Below are 24,125 nucleotides of genomic sequence, written 5' to 3' on the forward strand. Positions count from 1 at the left end.
ATAATATTTTTCACTATTATTATTTCAACAAAATGGTTTTTTTCTCCCCAGATTCTTGGTAAAAATCAATATTTCATATAATGTGCCAAGTTTAGAGAAACATGTCACTTTTTTTAAAACTTTTTTTTAATAAACATAAATTTCCAAAGTACAGCTTTTGGATTACAGTGGCTTTTTCCCCCCATAAACTCCCTCCCACCTGCAACCATCCCATCTCCTGCTCCTTCTCCCATCCCATTCACATCAAAATTCATTTTCAATTATCTTTATATATAGAAGATCAATTTAGTATATACTAAGTAAAGATTTCAACAGTTTGCACCCACACAGAAACACAAAGTATAAAGAACTGTTTGAGAAGTAGTTAGACCGTTACTTCACATAGTACAACACATTAAGGACAGAGATCCTACATGGGGATTAAGTGCACAGTGACTCCTGTTGTTGATTTAACAATTGACACTCTTGTTTATGGTGTCAGTAATCACCCTAGGCTCTTGTCATGAATTGCCAAGGCTATGGAAGCCTTTTGAGTTCGCCAAACTCAGATCTTATTCAGACAGGATCATAGTCAAAGTGGAAGTTCTCTCCTCCCTTCAGAGAAAGCTACCTCCTTCTTTGATGGCTGTACTTTCCACTGGGATCTCACTTGCAGAGATCTTTCATTTAGGTCATTTTTTTTTTGCCAGAGTGTCTTGGCTTTCCATGCCTGAAATACTCTCATGGGCTTTTTAGCTGCATCCGAATACCTTAAGGGCTGATTCTGAGGCCAGAGTGCTGTTAGGACATCTGCCATTCTGAAACATGTCACTTTTACTTAAAGATCTTATTGAGGCCGGCGCCGCGACTCACTAGGTTAATCCTCCGCCTTGCGGCGCTGGCACACTGGGTTCTAGTCCCGGTCGGGGCGCCGGATTCTGTCCCGGTTGCCCCTCTTCCAGGCCAGCTCTCTGCTGTGGCCAGGGAGTGCAGTGGAGGATGGCCCAAGCGCTTGGGCCCTGCACTCCATGGGAGACCAGGAGAAGTACCTGGCTCCTGCCATCGGATCAGGCGGTGCGCTGGCCGCAGTGCGCCAGCCGTGGCGGCCATTGGAGGGTGAACCAACGGCAAAGGAAGACCTTTCTCTCTGTCTTTCTCTCTCACTGTCCACTCTGCCTGTCAAAAAAAAAAAAAAAGATCTTATTGAATGATATTCTCCACGGGAGAAGAAAATTAAGTAGCCCGGTGATAAATTATATACAAGTTAACTCTAGTTTCTCCCAAGATCACTTCTGTCCTTGGTCCATTCAATTTGTGCAATCTCCTTGTGTTGATGGGTGCAAATGTAACTATTGACCAAGTTCCACTGCCAGGGTCCCAGTGGTCGATAACAATAGTTAGCAAATATTTCCAAACTTATGTATATTATGAGGTTTTGCCTGTGGATTATTTTCTGTGGAGCTCCTTTTCCTTAAATGGACAGGATTTTATCTTATTTGAGTGAATTTAGGCTAATGTATTCTCAAAAATGATAATGATTTTATTATAAAATGGAACATATTCCTAAGGTTCTGTTTCTCTTAGATGAAAGTTATTACTAAAGTTCTTCTCAGGTATCTGAAAGTCACGCTGCGCATCAGTGTTTCTTACTGCCAATCACAACTCCCACCAAAGTCTTCTTTTACTTCTATTGTAGGCTTTTAATCAAGGGCATTCATGCATCCATTCACGTGACTTGTACCTGTTACAGGTGTTGGATGCTGGCGATAAAATGGCCGAGTCTGACTGGGAACATAAAGCGGAACATAGCAAGAAAATGTCTCACCTGCCCTTTTCCATCTTGGGGCGGCACAGGAGAAACTGAAAAGCAAGAATTGATGAGACTAAAGGCTGAGAGGCCAGACTTTAGACTGAATCAGATTGGTTTGTGCTCCAATAATATGTCCCTTGCCATGAATTCCTGAATTTGGGGCACAGAACTTATGCTGTATCACCAAAATAACCTTGTCTCCTTTGTCACTTTGTCAACAGAGTGACAAACTTGGCCCTGTAAAGACAGCAAAGCAGCCAGACCTGGCCAAAATCATTTATTCATTCATTCATTCATCTTGGCAAGCTTGGTACATTCTGTTTGATCCTTTTGGGAGGCCAGATTAAAAATTACATACAAAATGATTTCTGCTTCTGAGCAGGATGTGATAGGTCAATACGCTTCCTCAAGCAAGTGGAAGATACTACAAAGTCACTTTCAAAGGCATCTGGGAGCTGTGAAAGCCATGAAGATAAAGGGAAGTAAACTTCCGGAGAGAGGCAGTAATTCCGAGGTGATGTGACGATTGGCGGCAATTTTCATCTCAGGGTAGGCGTGAGCTCCCGGATGCACTGATGCTTGGGCTCGACCCACGTGCAAGGACTCTGCAGGCGGATTCTATGGCTGCAAAGTCAGTCTTTAACTTCCAAAAGGCAGAGGGGTATCGCCTGCCACTTTCCCTACAGAACAAGCAAAGAGCCACCGTGCAGGCAATGGAAAGCCTGGGATACTCCCCCCAGGAACTTACCACGCCACAGAAGGAGAGGCAAGCTTACCCGAACTGTCCCAGCTCAAGTCCTGACTGCGCTGAAGTGATGAAACCCCGCACGTGCTCGGGCTGCCGTGATGCTTAAACAGCCACAGCTTGTCCTTCACGCTCCTGGAGGTTGGCTTGTCCATGATCAAGATAGAGTAGTGGTCCAGGATCAAGATTCTGACCCGACTGGCTTCCTGGCTGCCTGTTCACTGTGCCCTCACATGACTTTGCCTGGCACATGCTCGTGGGGGTAGGGTTGGGGAAAGAGATTTCATTTTCTTCCCCATCTTAAAAGGAAGCCACACAAGACTGCCAATCCTTTGAGATTAGGGACCCTTCCATTTGACCTCACTTAACCTTAATGAGTACCTTAGAGTCTTCATCTCCAAGTACAGTCACATTGGGAGATACGACTTCAACATATACATTTGGGAGGATGCAATTCAGTTCACTGCAAGAGAAATTTCTTCTGTGGAATATAATGACGTCTGGGCTTTTTACGGTCCCTTAAACACCACATCCGACCTGCAAACAAGAGTAACCAGACAGTGAAGAGGCAAGTTCCTTTGACCCATTATCAAGGGGAAAATAAATGAAAGCACTTAGATGATCCAGTCAGTTGAAGCGTGGTAGGTTCATCAGCTGTCTGCAGCCTCTGTATCCCATATGGACGCTGGTTGAGTCTCGGCTGCTCCAATTCCACTCCAGCTCTCTGCTATGGCCTGGGAAAGCAGTAGAAGATGACCCAAGTCCTTGGGCCCCTGCACCCATGTGGGAGACCTGGAAGAAGCTTCTGGCTTCAGATAGGCCCAGCTTTGGCCTTCGTGGCCATTTGAAGAGTGAGCCAGTGGATGGAAGACCTCTCTTACTGTTTCTCCCTCTGTCTCTCTGTAACTCTGCCTCTCCAATAAACAAATAAATCTTTTTATTTAAAGAACTTTTAAACAACTGTAATTGATGACTTGTGTGTAGTAAAAATAGTAAGAGCTGCCTAGCTCTGCCTCCCTCTGTTGTTCCTGAATGATTAAGACCAACAAGAAAGGAGATCTAAATTGACATAAAACCATGCCTCTAGCATAGCACGAGGAAAGAGAATGCCAAAAGTTTAACGTCACTGTGCCTCAAGAGAGAAAGCAGCATGTTCCACCGGAAGATCTCCCCCACTCTGGCTGAGCCTGCCCTGCCCAGCTCTGGGGTGAGTAAAGGCAAGGAAGATTGGCTCCAGGGAGGTCACAAAAGGAAGCTGGCAGTGGGGACCAAGGTCATCAAAGCTGTCAGCAAGACAACCAAGCGCAGCCCACAGGTGACCACATCATAACAGTGTCCAGGCAGAGCACAGCATGCTCTGTGGGGAGGGACTTCAGGCATTTGAGAACAAGGGAAAAAAACCCTTGTGTTAGAAATATATAAGACTATCAACAGAGATGGATAAAAACATGGAAGAAGTAAAATCAGAGATGACTGAACTCGGGAAAGACACGAGTGAAAGAGAAATATCCAAGAAATGAAGAATAAGTTACAAAGTGCTTGAAGGAGAATAGAGCCACATGCAAATTTAATAACCAAAAGAAAGGTAGGAAGAATAAGAGTGAAGCAAGAAGAAGACAAAGATGGTCAGAGAAGGAATAACGGAGCCAGAAGAAAGGCAAGGAAGGAGAGTACGTAAAAAGGAAACTACGGAGTCGGATCTTGAGTATTGATGAAAAATACTAAGTAAATATTCACAAGGAGAATCCGATGCCACTTAAGAAACACAACATGTTTAAGGGAAATTTCTTCTAATCGTACAAATTTGCTTAATAATAGGAAATGCATTAATATCACACTAGTCATGGCACTTAATACAACTAATTACATGATTATCCCCTTAAGTACTGAAAAAAAAAAAAAACCTGTGACAAAACTCAAAATCCATTGCAATAAAAGCAGGAATTGAGGAATGCTTCCTCCACATGATGAGTACACATTTGGACACACACACATGCCCCTTGGTTTTCAATCCAGTGTATGATGTGATGGGGGGACTCCAATATCAGGAGTGGAACAAGAATACCCACCACCTCCACCCCCCGTAATACTATGGTAGAGTTATCATGCAGCCAGTTATACCAGAGAAATCGAGTAGAGGCGCAGGACAGGTTAAAAGAGAAAGGACTATCACTATATGCAGATAATAAAATGACATATGAGGGTACTTCAAAAAATTTGTGGGAAAATAGAATTAAAAATATGAATTTATTTTGGGGCAAATACATTCATGGTGTAAAAACTTTTAATGTCATAATATGGGAAAAATGTGTATTATGAAAAATATACATGGATTTAAAAAGTTTTATGTGGAAAATGTTAGAACATTGCAGGAATTCAAATTAACCTCAGAGACATAATAGGATATCCAGTTGATATACAAAAGTCACCAGCTGAGGCCTGCATTGTGGTATAGCAGGTTACACTGCTGCCTGCAATGCTGCAATGCTGGCATCCTATGTGGGTGCTGGTTTGTCTCCTGGCTGCTGCACTTCTGATCCAGCTCCCTGCTAAAGTACCTGGGAAGGCAGCAAAAGAGAGCACTGCACCCAGATAGGAGACCTGGAGGAAGCTCCAGGCTCCGGGCTTTGGCCTGGCCCAGCCCCAGCAATTGTGATCATTTGGGGAGTGAACTAGTGGGTAGAAGATCTGTCTCTGTCTCTTTCTGCTTCTCTCTGTAACTGCCTTTCAAATGAATAAATTCTAAAAATCTTTATAAAACAATGTCACTAGCCTTCATATACACACACAATAGCCAGTTACAGGATGTAGTGGGCTTCTGTGACAAAGTTCCATAATCTAGGTGGTTTCTAAACAACAGAACTTCATTTCTTGCAGGATCAAGGCGCTGGCAGATCCAGTGTCAGATGAGGGCCCACGTTTTGGCTCATGCTGGCACTTCCTCCTCACGTGCTAGGAGGCACAAAAGACTTTTGGGGCTGTTTTATAAGATTCCAACCCCATTTATGAGGGCTCTCTCTCCTGACATGTTCACCTCCCCCAAATCCCTCCTCTTAACACCATTACTTTAGAGATCAGGATTTAAACACATGCATTTGGAAGGGAAACAAATCTTCTGATCACAGTATAACCTGGAGATATGTCTACCATTACAAAAACAGGCAATGGCACAAGATTATTCATTATAGCACTGTTTGTAATTGCAAAATATTGTAAACGACCTAAATGCCCACACATAAGAGGATGGTTGAATAAACTACGACTAAACTAAAGAACTAGAAATATCTCCATAAACTGATAAGGAATAATTAGGTGAAAAAGCAAAGTGCACAAGGGCATATATCATGGGAATATTTCAGGAAGAAAGGAAGGGGGTTATAAGAAAAATATGCATGCAAATTCTAATTTGTACAAAAATAAAGGAAGGCGGAGGATAATCTTTAAAAAAAGATTTATTTTTTTATTTTGAAAGGCAGAGTTACAGAGAGTCATATGAGGCAGAGAGAGAGCCCTTCCATCTGCTGTTCACTCCCCAAATGGCTGCAATGGCCAGAGCCTTGCCAATCTGAAGCCAGGAGCCGGGAGCTTCCTCCACGTGGGTACAGTGGTCTGAGGATTTTAGCCATCTTCTACTGTTTTCCCAGGTCATAGCAGAGAGCTGGATTGGAGATGCAGCATCCGGGTCTCTAACTGGCGCCCATATGGGATGCCAGCACCACAGGTGGTAGCTTTACCTGCTAAGCCACGGTGCTGGCCCTAGGATAATTTCCTTAAAAAAAAAAAAAAAACAAAAAAAAACACAAAATGGCGACCTGTGGAGGATGGGGCAGGAAAATGTTTGAAAGATAGGGATGCGAAAAATGGAAGAGAGGAAAGTGGCACTTCTCTAAGGAGAGTTGTCCTTTGGGATCTGGGTGGGTGGGGGGATTTGTTCCAAGACCCCTCACAGCTACCAAAATCTGTACATGATCAAGTCCCTTACATTAAGTGCCATAGTATTTGCATAGAACCTGCACACATCCTTGGCCATATTTGCAATCCTCTCTGCACTGCATTGTAATATCTATTGCATTGTCAATGTCACATCAGTAGTGGTTTAATGCTTTGTTTAGGGAATAATGACAAGGACAAAAGTCTGTACCTGTTCAGTAAGCGCACAATGTTTTTCAAATGTTTTTCGTGTTAAATCCATCCACAGGTGCAGAACCTTGCACATACAGGACTGACCGTATACCATCCTGTATAGCTCTCTGAGTCTTACATCCTGTGGCCTGCCAGTTGGCTCAGCACAGCCCGAGGCCAACAGCCAGGTTTTCTCCAGGAGGCCAGAAGGGATACAATACTCATTCCTTCCATTCACACTTTTTGCACAAACTGTATTTCTTCCTTTATAAAGCAGTGCATAGTTTGTTATTCAGATTTTTTGAAACCTTAAAGTAACAACACTCATTTTGTGCAATAGTTAAGAGTAAAATCAATTTTTAAGTGCTAAATGAATAATTTTATTTCTAATCTGTCGATTAGGAGTTCCTAAAGAATCCTTCTGACACCCTCTTTGTGCCCCAGGCGCCTCTCATACCCTGGACAATTTGAGCTCACTAATTCTCAGCTGGAGGACTTGGGCGGGGATTAATTATCTCCCTAACATGCTCCTCCGTCTCCTTGAGCACTTGCTGTTCTTAATTACCTTCCCTTTTTCATCGTGAGAACTTGAAATCTATTTAAGCAATTTTTAAAAAATACAATGGATTATTATTATAGTCACACTACGTAACACCTCATAAATATCAAGTATAATATATGTAGTTATTATTTGTCTGCTAAAAATAGAATAAAGAAGGAAATGACCTTCAGTTTGTGAGGTCGCTGTGCAAGGAGGACAAAGAAAAGATGGGTGTCACCTCCTGCACCTCGCTCCTGTCTTTGTGTGCATCACTTCAGCAGTTGTGGCTTGGATGGTGTCACCATAACCATTGTGTCTTGATCCTAGAGCAATTCTTGGATTCAATTTGAGCCTTTTCATTTAGTTGCTAGCGTTATTTAGCTTTGTTTCTTTGACATAGGCAAAAGAATTAGAGCTGGATTTGAATTCTGATGCCTGGTTATTGATTTCAGGAAAAACAATCTCTGAGACTTGATTTATATGAGTGAAGTTGGAATCATAATAACTGCATATTAAGAAGAAAAAACCTAAGCCAGAGAACCAGTCTTTGTAACACGGAGGCCAATGGGTGTCCCCTCGTTTCTTATTTCATCTTCCTTTGTAGTCAGCAAGAACTTATCTTCTGTAAGACCACTGTCTCCTCAAGTTTGTGATCACAAGCAACAGAAACTAACTTGTCCCTCAAACAAGTATATGGGATTTTAGGGGGCTGTAATGGCATCACACTAAGGATAGTCTCGAACCCTCTCTAATTTGCTAAGGGAAAATGCTAAGACATTCCTAACACTTGATTTGTATAAGTTATTAGGCTATTGTTGATGCTGGCTCACTAGAAATCACAGCACCGTGACTGAAGCCCGTGGATTCAGGCCCAGCGGTATCTGAGAAATTCTTCTCAAAAACTGTTGGAGGGAGATTGCTCTGTGAATAACGCTGCACTCAGCAGAGGCCCCAGCATGCTTAGCTGTGTGCTCCTCCCCTGTGCTTTCTACTGAGCACAGCAAGCTGTGCAATTACCATTATTAGTAATTATTATTAATATTATATTATTTTTGACAGGCAGAGTGGACAGTGAGAGAGAGACAGAGAGAAAGGTCTTCCTTTGCCGTTGGTTCACCCTCCAATGGCCGCCGTGGCTGCGCGCTGTGGCTGGCGCACCGCAGTGATCCAAAGCCAGGAGTCAGGTACTTATCCTGGTCTCCCATGGGGTGCAGGGCCCAAGCACTTGGGCCATCCTCCACTGCACTCCCTGGCCACAGCAGAGAGCTGGACTGGAAGAAGAGTGACCGGGACAGAATCAGGCGCCCAGACTGGGACTAGAACCCGGGGTGCTGGCACTGCAGGCGGAGGATTAGCCTAGTGAGCCAAGGCGCCAGTCTATTATTATTATTATTCTGGTGTCCACTGAGGCTTCCAGGATCTTTCCACAGAATCTACAATCAATCCTCAATAATCACAAATTAAACACAACTTGTAACTCGTTGACATTAATTGCTGCTCTCTACCACTGCAATGCTGCCCAAGTGAGTTGGCCCTTTTAGGCTAGCTGGTTGTGCCAGTTACAAATCACTCAGTGGCATCTGGCAATGCTGATAGTGAGCTGTGCTATCACCTTCTTGGGTTTCTGTTCTGCTAATGATCTGCTATGATAGTTCTCACATCATTCAGTTTAAATTAACTGGCGTCCCATGCTTTACTAGTAGAATTGTATGTGTGTATGTGCACGTGTGTTTGTTCAGAAAAAAGAAAAAAAAAAACCTCCTGTTTTGTTAACATCCAAAATGTTCCTCAATCACTGATGTCGTCCAGGATTTTGCCAGGGAGTAAATGGTGGCTTTACACCGTGGGGCAAAAATCTACCCTGCCTGCCACTGGGCCTCACCTCCTGAAAGTCAAGGACAGTGGTCTAAATTTAGTATGGACGGTCTGGAAGTGGTCTTGCCTCCAATCTCAACCCGTCTCCTGCCATTTTTGATGGACATTCCATGGTGAGACTTAAATCTCTCCTCCTCACTGGAATGGTTCATTCTGAGCCCCCACTAGCAGGCTCATTCATTCCCGTAGAACCATCTTGGGGTGTGGGTAGAACAGACATCAGGTGGAGCATCTGAGCTATGGATTTCTGAAGTCCCCCGACTCTGGTCTTCCCCAGTTTTCACTGAACTTGGCAAGACAGATGCTTGCCCAGATGTCTCTCTTTCCACTGGAGTGCTGGTCTGATGGCAGACACAACACCTCTGTCTTTTCCTGCATTCTTTTGGACAATTTCCATGTATAAGAAATGAAGAAAAGGGAATCAAAGGAGAGGAAAGTAAGATTTTCCTGTACAATCCTGAGATTACATATTTTAAACCCCTAAAGAGCAAAGGATGACTATAGGCTAATCCTCTGCCTGCTGCGCCGGCACACCGGGTTCTAGTCCCGGTTGGGGAGCCAGATTCTGTCCCGGTTGCTCCTCTTCCAGGCCAGCTATCTGCTGTGGCCAGGGAGTGCAGTGGAGGATGGCCCAGGTGCTTGGGCCCTGCACCCCATGGGAGACCAGGAGAAGCACCTGGCTCCTGGCTCTTGCCATCGGATCAGCGCGGGGCGCCAGCCGCAGTGCACCGGCCGCGGCGGCCATTGGAGGGTGAACCAACGGCAAAGGAAGACCTTTCTCTCTCTCTCTCTCTGTCCATTTTGCCTGTCAAAAAAAAACTTTAAAAAAGTATAACTATGTGCCTTATGAACCTATTCATTTTTTTTTTTGGACAGGCAGAGTGGACAGTGAGAGAGAAAGAGACAGAGAGAAAGGTCTTCCTTTTTGCCATTGGTTCACCCTCCAATGGCCACCGCGGCCGGCGCGCTGCGGCCGGCGCACTGCGCTGATCCGATGGCAGGAGCCAGGTACTTATCCTGGTCTCCCATGGGGTGCAGGGCCCAAGGCCCTGGGCCATCCTCCACTGCACTCCCTGGCCACAGCAGAGAGCTGGCCTGGAAGAGGGGCAACCAGGACAGAATCCGGTGCCCCAACTGGGACTAGAACCCGGTGTGCCGGCGCTGCAAGGGAACCTATTCATTTTAAAAACCGAAATTTATTTTCAGTGTGTCAGACAGAGTGCTAGGTTATATTTGAATATAAAATATCATATAAAATAATGTAGTATTTTATAATATAATATTATATATAATATAATAAATAGGATGTTATTAGAATTATGTTTATACTTCTAAATCTTATGACATAAGGGTTATAGGAAATAAGGAAATAAGGATTGTCAATTTTCCTGTCTGAAAAATTGGTTTCTAGTTTGCATTTGATGTTTATATCTGAACTATGCCTATAGGTTTTATTCTTTGAGGACCCCTAAAGGAATTAAACAATGCTAGGTGACCTACTAGAATAGCAGTTCTGCTTTCAATAGCAGAAAATCGGGCCTGAATACTCGAGAAATTTGCCAGCAAAAATTAGCAGCCACTAACTCCGATAGAAAATGAGAGGGGAAGGCACTCATCTTATCAGCAGCGATGCCATCCGTTTCAACAGCAAGGATGTGGGAGTGAGGCTCTGAAGACCACTTCCTCTTTAAGGGTCCTCGCTTCCCTTCTTACTGAAAGACAAATGGCAGGGTAAAGGATAATGGTGGTAAATGAAATCCAACAGAGCTGAAAAGCAGAGTTGCATCATTGTTCTCTCACCTAATTGCATGTGATCTGGACGTACTCAACAGTGACTTGGGCATGCACGTACAATGCTGACCGCCCAGGTGCCACAAGCAGTTGTCACTGTGTTCGAATTATATCGAAAGCTTTGTAAGAATGGGTGCTGTAGTAGGGTTGGCAGAAATGGGCATTCCAATGGATTCAAACAGGAAGGTCATGCAGCAAGCCCAGGCCTTCTGCAGAGAAGACAATGTTCTCTGGGCTAGTTGAACACACACAGTCAGGGGCCATAGGGCTGGACCATAAGCTATGGGACATGTTTCATTAACTCACTGCTATCTGCAGAGACTACATTATTGCTCACTGGGTATGTGGCGCTGGTGGATGGGGTGGTGTGAGTGCCTTTTATTTCACCTTTAATTGAGTGTAAGGCATTGAGTTAATAAAAGCCTAGAGTCTGATGAGAAATCCACTTTTCCCAAAAGAAAGAGGCTCAAAGACCATTTAAGAGAAAGATGATCCCACTATGGTAGACCTCATCCAACTACGGATAAATGTTCAAACTTGCTTCTTCACATTAATTTTTCCCCATATATGATTGACCTGAATTTTCTTCTTAACTTTTAGGGCCTCTGGTCTCTTATCTATACATTCTGTAAGTCTCCTTCCAATGCTAATGTTTGGATTTTATGGGTAATCAAGTCTGACTCACAATAACTGGACCAGTGACATGCAGACACCAGTGCTTGTGTGGAAGTTTGATCCAGCTCTCTGCTATGGCCTGGGAAAGCAGCAGAGGATGGCCAAAGTGCTTGGGCCCCTGCACCCTCGTGGGAGACCTGGAAGAAGCTCCTGGCTCCTGGCTTCTGCCTGGCCCCGCCCTGGTTGTTATGGCCATTTGGGGAGTGAGCCAGCAGATGGACGATCTCTTTCTCTGTATCTCCCGGTCTCTATGTAACTCTTTTAAAAAAGCACTTCTTAGTCATCAGATCCCATGGTATTGACTTAATTTTCAACAAGACACAATCTCTGGTGACTTGAAAGCAGAAATACAATTACAATTTCACTTTCCCATTTGTTACTGAATGAATCAAGTACTCACTTTTTAAATCCAAACAGTTGTTGGTTGTTCCTGAAGAAATTCTGGTCGCCAATGCGGAATTCAGATTGATTGACAAAACGGTCTCATGATAACCTCCAAAGAAAATTGTGGTAAATCCAGCAGTAGTTCTGGTTTGGTGAGCAATCCCTCACCTAGCACTATGATTGGTGTTAGAGTTCTCAAAACTGTTACTTCTCTTCCCTCTTCTGTATTGTCCATTTTACACAGAGAAATTTGTTGCCTAAATCCACAACTTTCCAAAATGGCACCCTGCAAGGGAAATCTGCCGCAATTTCTCAAGCAGAGAGATTGAGACCTGACCCTACTTGCCTACTATTGGTTTGAATCTGCCCTATCCATTCATATTTTATTTGAGTTTTAAAATAGTACCTTGGTTTTCCTTTGGAGAGCCTCTCCTCCATGTGTTGGCTCCAGGAAGCTGGCATTAGAGTAGAGCTGGGCCCACACCTGGCTAATCAACAAGTTCAGACCCACAGATTCTTATCTCATGATACTTGGAGCCAGTCTACTCTTGGCCTTATTGGCAATGAGATTTAATAAATTCCATTTCTTAATAGCCAAAGGAATTCTAACACTTTTGTTTCAAAGCAAGTCCATTGCCTTCTATGTAGGCAAATTCCATTTTTGTGTGGCCACAATGCCACTAGAGCTATGGCATATTTCATAGGCAATGACAGCCCCCTGCTTGCCCACTGCTCTGATTCCTGAGATCTCCTCAGGATGCGACACCATTGACTTTGAAGGTCACAAAGGCTAATTCACACTTGGAAAGAAGTATCCAGAACAGGCTGTTAGAGCAGAGCTCGGAGTAAGCAAACTTCATACAGGAGCAATCTTTCCTCCCACCTCCAGGAAAGGGTAGTAGGATTTTCTTAGGAAAGAGAGAAGAAAGATTAGTCACCTATGAAAGTCCACAACGGCACTGTGAAATAGGGAGAAAGCAATGTCTGCTTCCATTGTGTGTCCCATAGTCACCAAAAGAGTTTAGAATAGTGAGTGGCAGACAAAGATCCTTCTGGAACTCTTGACTCCGAGTAAAGGAAGGCTAGCGTAGGGCGTAGGATATAGCATCTGGGGCTGAGCTGCCTACTTCAAGTCCGCTGTGGCCATCTTCTGGCTGTGTCATCCCAGGCAAATTGCTTAACTTCTTTGGGTCTTAATTTCCTCACCTATACAGTGGGAATTAAAGCTGACTTGTAAAGTCTTGTTTAAAGGAATTAATCTACGCAAATGCTCATGACAGTCCAGGTACAGAGCAAAAACTCTTTCTATTTGCTGTCAAGTCTTGCTGGTTCTTCTGCTTGGGGGTTACTGTTTATGTCCAAATCCCATGATTACTTCATAGTTCATCTCTCTTGACCTTCAGGGCCTCCAGGCCCTTTTCTCCACTGTCCCCTGGAATTGATATCCACACACTCAAGTCTCAACTGAAAACCTTGGGACCAGAGAAGGGGGACTTTACCATATTGAGCCACAGCCAGAATCCAGGATGCAGGGATGTGGTTCATCTTCCCATCATAGTTTCTGTGCTTCTCTTGCCTTTAGACTTGAGTATACCTCGTCCTCTGGAGCCCACGTAGGGTTGCTTAAGAGTCCGCTCCCAAACCTTACAGGCAGATACCCTGCTGTGAGGTTGCCAAACTCTCTGAGTTCATGGTCCCCTAAACTGGTGGCCAGCTGGAGTGAGGGCCACACTTGCCTACGCACCACAGTGACCCCTGGCCACACACTGGCAATGCTGAAATGAGTGTTTTGTAGATCAATGAATAAGGGGTTTAAAGTGAGAACAGCTTCGATCCTAGGATGACGATTGCCTAATTGTACCAAGGCTAATGATTCACGGGGATTATCCCCAACACTTTTGCAGTAGGAAAAAAATTAGGCCGTATCAGTTTCTGGATCTCTAATATTGCTAATCTCAGTTACAAATTTTCCCAGGCTAAAGCTGCGTGTTACATTTACAGTGCAGTTTAAAAAATTTTAGTACTGCATGCAGGCATATGTCTTTAATTATTTCTTTTCATAGAAGCTCAGTTTTTTAGAAGTGAGAAAATCACTGTAATTGCTTGCCCAGCACTCAGTAAACAACCATGAAATCTTTTGGGGGACATCTTATGAATGCTTTTCTAAGAGCGCTGTTTTTATGCAGTCACATTGAGAAAAATCCACTGCGCTCTGTGCTGCATCCTCTGTGTTTGTTGGTAAATTTAGAACAACTCCAGCAATGCTGACCTTAGCTGAGGCTTCATTAATCACTCTGTCATGAGTTTACATTCGATTTAGAAAGTCTTATAAACATTTATAAATTTAGATTTTCAATAACTTGCTAGGAAGAAGAGCTTGAATAATTTGTCAGTTAAGGCATCAATGAAAGCAAGAATGACTTCATTTTTTTATTAAGAAAATAACTACTCCAACCTCTCCGAGAAAAGTCCTTGTGTCCAATCTCTAGGATGTCAATCTGAGAATTAGACGTAAGATTAAAATTAGAAAAGATAGTGGCACCAGAGAGAGCACTCAGAGGGCGCTCCCTTCACAGCACTGAGTTTTAATGGCGATCACTCTGATCCTCCCAGTTTCTGTAACTTCCATTCAGATGGAGAGTGATGCTGGGCTTTCCTGCTCCGTTGCAGAGGGCTGCAGGAGCTGCTGAGACTGGGCGCGCCCTTGTTCCTTGATGAATTTTGCCTTTAAAGAAGATTGCAGTGTGCGAGAAGCCGTCTTATAAGTAGTAGCTTGGCGTAAATTGAATTAGCCTTGGGGAAAGCCCTCCCCCCAACACACATGTGCACACATACACCTCGGAAGAACTTTTATTATAAAATAAGGCCTCTGGTTTATTCAATGGGGATAACAACAATAAATGATGTTGTCACCCCCAAACATCTCAGACTCAGTTTGGATTTGTGAAATTCGGAGAATTCTTGTTTATTGTAAATGCCACAAACAAGTCAAGGATCTCAAAATCACTCCTGCTAGGCTCTCTATGAATAGCGGGTATTACAAGTGCAGCTAAATGGAGTCCTCCATTCATACACTGAATAAATTCAGTGTGAACTCCAAACCCAGGTCTGTGTTCAAGATGGAAGGAAAGACAGGGTCCAGTCTGAATGAGGCTGTAGAAACACAGTTTGGCTTTCCATTGGTTACAAAATTAAAATTATGTATACAAACATTATAGGAATATTTATTCACTTACCTCACACATTAAACTCTTACTGTAAGAAAAACATGAAAGTAAGTGCATGGGAACAATAACAAGACACAATCCCAGCGCTGAAGGCTATGTGAGCGGTTTTCAACAAGTTCATGGGAAATGTAGATTATGAAAAATTAGGAGAGATTCAAGATGGCTGACTAGGGAAAGGACGGGCTGATTCTGACCACAGGGAGATAACAGAAGAAAAGGGAGCAACTGCATTCCCAGAGGACAGCTGGAGAAAAGTTCTCAGTGGAAATTCTACAAAAGGAGAGACGCATGGAGCAGTGGGGACAGCACAATCATGCACCAGTGAGCAGGAAACCACCGGTGACTCCCGCAGGCACAGCTGGAGGGCACGCCATCTTCCTGGAACAAGCCACCTGCAAACCAGCAGGGAGAAAACGCTGTTAATGAGGAGTCTAGAGGCTGTTACAGCCCGGCTGACTAGTGGATTTTAATGAGGGCTAAATTCACAGTCCTCACTGACTTTGAGTCTGACCTGGAGGGTTGGCAGGGGACAGGGTACCCACTGAGGCTGTGAGGCACTCCCATACACCCGATCTATTGTGGCTCCTGGACTGGACTTGCCAAGGCGGAGCACCTACCAACCACTACCAGTTAGGCAGCTGACCCTGGGAGTGGATAGAGGAGGCTTGTGGGACTGATCGTGGATCCCCTGCTCCCTGTGAATGTGGGAGAACTGTGTCCTGTGACTGTGGGAATTCTGTGACTGTGTGATAAGGTGTGGTTGGGTCTCTGGCAGTTGCTGTGTCTGGCTTCTGAGGCTTGGGGTTTCACACTCTCAGGAACATGCAGATCCCATGTGCATTTCAGGCACCTGAAGCTGTGATGTGCCTGGGTACTGTGGACTCACCCTAGGTGGTTGGCGCTCCTTGGTGGACAGGGGCTGACAATTTGGTCACATCAGCCAATGTAATCATACTCTCTTCCCTGCTGATGATAGAGGAAATCTACTGTGCCCAACTTGGGTATCATTGTGGACTCTTGTCCAAATCTTGAGCACTGGCCAGGACTCTCTGGTCCCACCTAGCATACAACTCTGGACATCCCCTGAAACAGCCCACTAAGGCACAGAAACATATTTCAAAGATAAAAGCTGTCAGAGGAGAAAACCAACAAATGTTTCCACAAAAGCCCAAAAATAAGCAAAAATACAAGAAACAAGAATTAGGAAGACAATGTGACTCCCTAAAAGGAACATAACAGCACTTCAGTATTAGAATGTGAGGACAGCTTGATGAAATTCCTGAAAAGGATTCAAAAGAATGTTCATAGGATTCATCAAAAACACAGAGAAGCAAATGCATGAGTTAAAGAAATACATGCATGACATGGATGAAAAATTCTGCCTGGAGATAGAGATATTGAAGAGAAGTCAAACTGAAATATTAGAAATTAAGAATTCAATCAGTATGTTAAATAGAAAATTCAGTGGAAAGCCTGTTAAAAACAGACTTGGTGAGGTGGAAGAAAGAATATCTGATCAAGAAGACAAGTCTATGGAAATATTTCAGACCAAAAAAAAAAAAAGAAGTAGAAAATATGAAAATAGTGTTAGATATTTATGGGGTGCTATTAAATGACCAAAAATGTGTGTCTGAGGGGTTCCTGAAGATGTGGAAATGGACAATGGATTTGAAGGCCTATTCACTTAAATGATAGCAGAAAATTTCCCTAATTTGGAAAAAGGTAGGAACATCTGAGCACAGGAACCACACAGCACTCTTAATAGACATGATCAGAAAACATCTTTACCATGACACATTATAATCAAACTTTCAACAATAAAACATAAAGAAAAGAATCTAAAATGTGCATGAGAGAAAGGCCAAATTACTTTCAAAGGATCTCCACTTAGAATGATAGCTGATTTCTCATCAGAAACCCTATGGGTGAGGAGAGAATGGAGAGACATAGTTCAAGTCCTAAAAGCAAAAAAGTAATCAGCCCAGAATACCATACAGAGCAACGCTCTTATTTATGAATGAAGGAGAAATGAGGACCTCCCCTCCAAAATGGAAATTGAATGAGTTTGTCACCATTCATCCAGCCTTGCAAATGATACTTAAGGATGTGCTACACACAGAAACAGAGAAAGATAGCCATCATTATGAAACAATGTGAAGGGAGAACATCTAGTAAAAGTACAAGGCAAATCCAAAAAACAATAGGAATATTTATGGGGAAATGGCAGGATCAAGTCACTACTCATCAATAATAACCTTCAATGTGAATGGCCTAAATCATCTAATTAAAAGATATAGACTAGATGAATGGATTAAAAAACAAGACCCATCTACTTGCTGCATACAAGAAACACACTTCATCAATAAGGATACACACAGACTGAAAGTGAAATGATGGCAAAAGATATTCTATGGTAATGAAAAGAAAAGAAAAGATGAGGAGGAATGGTTGTCCTAAAATATCAGACTAAATAGACTTTAACATTAAAAAATGGTAAAAGAGAAAAAGAAGGGCATTATGTAATGATTAAAGGATCAATTCAACAGGAAGATGTGACTATAGTAAATGTATATGTGCCCAAAGCCAGGGCACGTGTCTATTTAAAACAACTGTTGATGGATCTAAAGGAAACATAGACTCCTATAAAATAATAGTGGGAGACTTCAACAACCCACTTTCATAAATGGACAGATCAACTAAACAATCAACAAAGCAACAATAGAGCTAATCTACACTATGAACCAAATGGACCTAACTGATATCGATAGACTATTTCATCCCGGAGTTGAAGAATACACATTTTTTTCATCAATGCATAGAACTTCCTCTAGGATAGACCATATACTAGGCCACAAGTCAAGTCGCCATAAATTAAAAAATATTGAAATCATATCACACATATTTTCTGACCATAATGGAATGAAGCTGTAAATTAACAACTTAAGAAACTCTAGAAAATATGAAAACATATGAAGACTGAACAACATTCTCCTGAATGAACAGTTGGTCATAGAAGAAATCAGAAGGCAAATAAGATGACATACAATATATTAAAATTTATGGGATACAGTCAAAGCAGCGTTAAGAGGAAAATTTATAGCAATTAATGCCTACTTCAAGAAATTGGAAAGTCATCAAAGAAATGATCTAGCAGTGCATCTCAAGGACCTAGCAAAACAAGAACATTCAAAACCCTAAATTAGTAGGAGAAAAGAAATAATTAAAATTAGACAAGAAATAAACAAAATTGAAACAAAAAGATACAAAATATCAGTGAAATGAAGAGTTGGTTTTTTGAAAAAAAAAATGCAATTGATATGCCATTGGCTCAACTAAACATAAAAGGGGAGAAGATACAAATTAATAAAATCCAAGATGAAAAAGGAAATGTTACAAAGGATCCCATAGAAATAAAAATAATCATCAGGAATTACTACAAACAGCTGTATGCCAACTAACTGGAAAATCTAGAAGAAATGGATAGATTTCTGGACACATACAATCTACAAAATTGAGTCATAAATCAAGATAGAGACTGAATCAATAATAAAGACCTTCCCAACAAAGAAGAGCCCCAAACTGGATGGTGTCACTGCTGAATTTTACCTAACTTTTAAAGAAGAACTCATGCCACTTCTTCTCAAACAATTCAAAACATTGAAAGGGAGGGAATAGCCTCAAACTCCTTCTATGAGGCCAGTATCACCTTAATTCCTAAACCAAAGGTACAACAAAGAAAGAGAACTATAGACCAATATACCCAATGAACACAGAAGCAAAAATCTGTAACAAAATACTAGCTGATAGAATCCAACAACTCATCAGAAAGATCATTAACCAGGACCAAGTGGGATTTATCCCTGGTATTCAGGCATGGTTCAACATACACAAGTCAATAAATGTGGTATGTCACATTAACAAATTGAAGTATAAAATTCATATGATTTTCTCAAAAAATGTAGGGAAAACATTGATAAAATACAACATCCTTTCCTGATAAATACCTTAAGCAAATTGGGTATGGAAAGAATATTCTTCAACATGATCAAGGCAAATTGTGACAAACCCACAGCCAGCATAATTTTGAATGGGGAGAAGCTGGAAGCATTTGCACTAAGATCTGGAACCAGATAAAGATGCTCATTCTCATCATTGCTATTCAGTATAGTCCTGGAGTTTTAGCCAGAGCATTTAGGCAAAAAAAAAAAAAAAAGAAAAAAGAAAGGAAGGAAGGAAGGAAGGAAGGAAGGAAGGAAGAAAGAGAGAGAGAGAGAGAGAGAGAGAGAGAGAGAGAAAGAAATCAAAGGGATACAAATTGGAAAGGAACAAGTCAAATTATCCCTGTTGCAGATGATGCATAGGTGAATCCAAAGACTTCACTAACAGACTATTGGAATTCAAAAAAGAGTTTAGTAAAGTAGCAGGATAAAATAATCAACATACAAAAATCAATAGCCTTTGTATACACAAACAATGCTATGGCTGAGAGATAACTTATAAGATAAGTAGCATTCATAATAAATACAAAAATTTTTACGTAACTTGAAATAAATTTAACCAAGGATGTGAAAGATCTCCACCATAAAAATTACATTAAAGTAGGAATAGAAGAAAACACAAAAATTAGAAGACTCTTCCATGTTTGTATATTGGAAGAATAAATAATATCAAAATGCCCATACTACGCAAACAATTTACAGATTCAATGTATTCCCAATCAAAAACCAAGGGTGTTATTCTCAGATCTAGAAAACAAATGCTAAAATTCATACAGAAATACGAAAGACACTGAATAGCTGAAGCAATCTTAAATAACAAAAAGCCAGAGGCATCATAATACCAGATTTCAAAAAATACTACAAAGCAGTTATAATCAAAACAGCCTGGTACTGACACAGAAATAGAAACGTAGACCAATGGATGGGAATAGAAAATCTAGAATTTAATCCATACAGCTACAACCAAAGAGCTGTCATCAATCCCAGGAGAATAGTCTCTTCAAAATGGGAAAACATATTTGAAAACTATGCAGCTGATAATGGATTAATATTCAAATTCTAGAAAGAGTTCAAGAAACTCAACCACAAAACACACAGTCCAGTTAAGGAATAGGCAAAGGACATGAACAGACATTTTTCAAAAGATGACATTTAAATGGCCAACTGACACACAAAAAAATGCTCAAGATTACTAGCCACCAGGGAAATAAAAGCCACCCTATTGGCTCTCTTCCAAAAATCAAATAACAAATGCTTCTGAGGATACTGTGGGAAAGGTACCCTAAGTCACTGTTGGTGGGAATGTAAACATCTAAAACCATTATGGAAGACAGTATGCAGTCCTCAGAAATCTGAAAATAGATCTACCATATGTCCCAGCCATACCACTCCTGGGAATTTACCCAAACAAAATGAAATCAGCATATGAACGAGTTCTCTGTACCTCCATGTTTATTGTAGCTCAATTTACAGTAGCTAAGATGTGGACTCAACCTAGATGTCCATTAATTGATGATTGGATAAAGAAAATGTATAAATACTATGGAATACTACTCAGACATAAGGAACAAAGTCCTGTCTTTTGCAAAAAATGGATGCAACTGGAAACAGTTTTATTTAGTGAAATAAGCCAGTCTCCAAAAGACAAATATGTTTTCTTTGATACATAGTAGTTAATATAGAATACAAAAAATTGTGTAGGAACAAAACAGACATCTTGAGATTTCATTGTTGTTTTTAGTTCTTGTTTACACTCTTGTGGAATTATGATCTTTCTGGGTTTTTACTTGTTGGATATTATGTTAGTGGTGCATTAAGCCTATGATTACAGAGTGGGCTGAAATTATGTTTTTTGCAAATATTAAAGAAAAAAAGAGGTTTCCTTTTTGGTGTTCAGTCAGTTGTCACCGATCAGGGAGAACATATGGTATTTGTCCCTTTGGGACTGGCTTACTTCACTCAGCATGATGTGTTCCAGATTCATCCATTTTGTTGCAAATGACTGGATTTCGTTGTTTCTTACTGCGGTATAGTACTCTAAAGAATACATATCCCATAATTTCTTTATCCAGTCTACTGTTGATGGGCATTTAGGTTGGTTCCAGGTCTTGGCTATTGTGAATTGTGCTGCAATAAACATTAGGGTGCAGACCGCTTTTTTGTTTATCAATTTAAACTCCTTTGGGTAAATTCCAAGGAGTGGGATGGCTGGGTCGAACGGTAGGGTTATCTTCAGGTTTCTGAGGAATCTCCAGACTGACTTCCATAGTGGTTTGACCAGTTTGCATTCCCACCAACAGTGGGTTAGTGTCCCTTTTTCCCCACATCCTCGCCAGCATCTGTTGTTGGTAGATTTCTGTATGTGAGCCATTCTAACCGGGGTGAGGTGAAACCTCATTGTGGTTTTGATTTGCATTTCCCTGATTGCTAGTGACCTTGAACATTTTTTCATGTGCCTGTTGGCCATTTGGATTTCCTCTTTTGAAAAATGTCTATTGAAGTCCTTGGCCCATCTCTTAAGTGGGTTGTTGGTTTTGTTTTTGTGGAGTTTCTTGATCTCTTTGTAGATTCTGGTTATCAACCCTTTATCTGTTGCATAGTTTGCAAATATTTTTTCCCATTCTGTCGGTTGTCTCTTCACTCTCCTGACTGTTTCTTTTGCAGTACAGAAACTTCTCAATTTGATGCAATCCCAATAGTTGATTTTGGCTTTGACTGTCTGTGCCTCCCGGGTCTTTTCCAGAAATTCTTTGCCTGTGCCAATATCTTGAAGGGTTTCTCCAATGTTCTCTAATAACTTAATGGTGTCAGGACGTAGATTTAGGTCTTTAATCCACGTTGAGTGGATTTTTGTGTAAGGTGTAAGGTAGGGGTCTTGCTTCATGCTTCTGCACGTGGAAATCCAGTTTTCCCAGCACCATTTATTGAATAGACTGTCCTTGCTCCAGGAATTAGTTTTAGATCCTTGATCAAATATAAGTTGGCTGTGGATGTTTGGGTTGATTTCTGGTGTTTCAATTCTGTTCCATTGGTCTATCCATCTGTTTCTGTACCAGTACCTTGGTGACTTGATCAGCATAGCCCTGACTGCTAATGGACAACTTAATACATTATCCCTCATAGTATTTTTTTTTGTCTGTTCTACTTAATATGACTGGTTTAATTCTGTAATTATCACACAGTTATTCTTAAGTGTTGAAAATTAACTGAAATGGGATCCCTGTTAAACATAAGAGTGGGAATAAGAGAGGGAAGAGATGTATAATTTGGGGCATGCTCGGGCTGACTTGCCCCAATTGGTAGAGTTGGAAACATACCAGGGGATTCCAATTCAATCCCATCAAGGTGGCATGTGCCAATGCCATCTCACTACTCCAAGTGATCAATTTCAGTTCACAATTGATCATAATGAAAGGACTAAGAGTCAAAGGGAGCACATAAACAAGTCTAGTATCTGCTAACACCAACCGATAGAATAAATAAAGGGGAGAGTGATCCAACATGGGAAGTGAGATACTCAGCAGACTCATAGAATGGCGGATGTCCTAAATAGCACTCTGGCCTCAGAATCAGCCCTAAAGGCACTCGGATCTGGCTGAAAAGCCCATGAGAGTATTTCAGGCATGGAAAGCCAAGACACTCTGGCAAAAAGATCTCTGTGAGTGAGATCCCAGTGGAAAGAACAGGTCTTCAAAGAGGGAGGTGCCTTTCTCTGAAGGGAGGAGAGAACCTCCACTTTGACTATGACCGTGTCTAAACAAGATAAGAGTCGGAGAACTCAAGGGGCTTCCATAGCCTTGGAAACTCATAACTGGTGCATAGGGAGATTACTGATGCCATAAACAGGAGTGTCAATTGGTAAAGTCAACAACAGGAGTCACTGTGCACTTACTCCATATGTAGGATCTCTGTCCTTAACGTGCTATACACTGAGGCTTAATGCTATAACGAGTACTCAAACAGTATATTTCACTTTGTGTTTCTATGGGGGTGCAAACGACTGAAATCTTTACTTAATGTACACTAAACTGATCTTCTGTAAAAAAAAAAAAAAAAAAAAAAGAAAGAAATTATCAATTCCCAACTTGACTCTCACTGGGATTAAACATGACAATAGGTCTGATCTGATTTCATCATCATTTAAAAAAAATCATCTATTATTTTTCACTTTATTTTTCTGTGTGGGAGCAAACTGTTGAAATACTTACTTAAGGTATACTAAGCTGATCTTCTGTATATTAAGATAATCGAAAATGAATCTTGATGTGAATGGAAGGGGAGAGGGAGTGGGAAAGGGGAGGGTTGTGGGTGGGAGGGACGGTATGGGGGGGGAAGCCATTGTAACACATGAGTCGTACTTTGGAAATTTATATTCATTAAATAAAAGATAAAAAAAAAAGAAAAAAAAAGAAAAAAAGAAAGGAAGAAGGGAGGAAATTGAAGGAGGGGAAGGGAGAGGAAGGGAAGTATGGGTATCTTCTTAGAATTGTACCTATGAAATACATGAAATCTGTTGTATTTATATTAATAAAAATTTTAAAAAGTTATGTATAGATTTCAAAATGTTTGCATCCAACTAAACTTATCTGTTGGTTTCAGTTTTCCACAAACTTCCACATTCCTTCATATGGTCATTGCTGGGGGTACAGAAAGAATGTGCAAACAGTGTTAGGCTGAGAGCCTGGTGCACAAGGTCACTGTATCTTACTTGCCTCTCCTGTTTACACCCAGGGCCGGTGGTCGAAGCTGTTGTCTGCCTGAGGAGTGCTTCCAACTGTGATTCCACCGAGCATTCAAGCTCAGTTCTGCTCACTGGGCTTCCCTCCACAGTGTCCTTGCCCAAGAAGAATTCAATAGCAGTCTTCCAGAAGCCGGGTCAGCCCAGTTGTTCTCTCTGGCAGGAATCCAGCCTCTGGCTCTGCTTGTGCATCTGTTCATGGGCTCCTTGACTGCTCTGCACTCAGCCACAGCTTACGGC

The 24,125-nt window shown here is 41.6% G+C and overlaps 2 long non-coding RNA genes across 3 annotated transcripts; both read right to left on the minus strand.

Annotated features, from left to right (window-relative positions):
* Positions 1-393: 393 nt before the first annotated feature.
* LOC127492849 (uncharacterized) lies at positions 394-8,245 on the minus strand. Of its 2 annotated transcripts, XR_007922655.2 has the most exons (4): positions 7,383-8,245; positions 2,916-3,071; positions 2,566-2,787; positions 394-2,469 (listed from the first exon to the last, which is right to left on the minus strand). It is a non-coding gene; the product is annotated as an uncharacterized lncRNA (long non-coding RNA). The 2 variants fall into 2 exon arrangements; XR_007922654.2 differs by having other exon boundaries at positions 2,916-8,245.
* Positions 8,246-10,290: 2,045 nt separating this feature from the next.
* Positions 10,291-18,095, minus strand: LOC138845231 (uncharacterized). The gene is made up of 3 exons (XR_011382127.1): positions 15,159-18,095; positions 11,939-14,420; positions 10,291-10,784 (listed from the first exon to the last, which is right to left on the minus strand). It is a non-coding gene; the product is annotated as an uncharacterized lncRNA (long non-coding RNA).
* Between the last annotated feature and the right edge of the window lie 6,030 nt (positions 18,096-24,125).

Source organism: Oryctolagus cuniculus, chromosome 14, assembly GCF_964237555.1.
Source record: "Oryctolagus cuniculus chromosome 14, mOryCun1.1, whole genome shotgun sequence".
Classification (NCBI taxonomy): Eukaryota; Metazoa; Chordata; class Mammalia; order Lagomorpha; family Leporidae; genus Oryctolagus; species Oryctolagus cuniculus.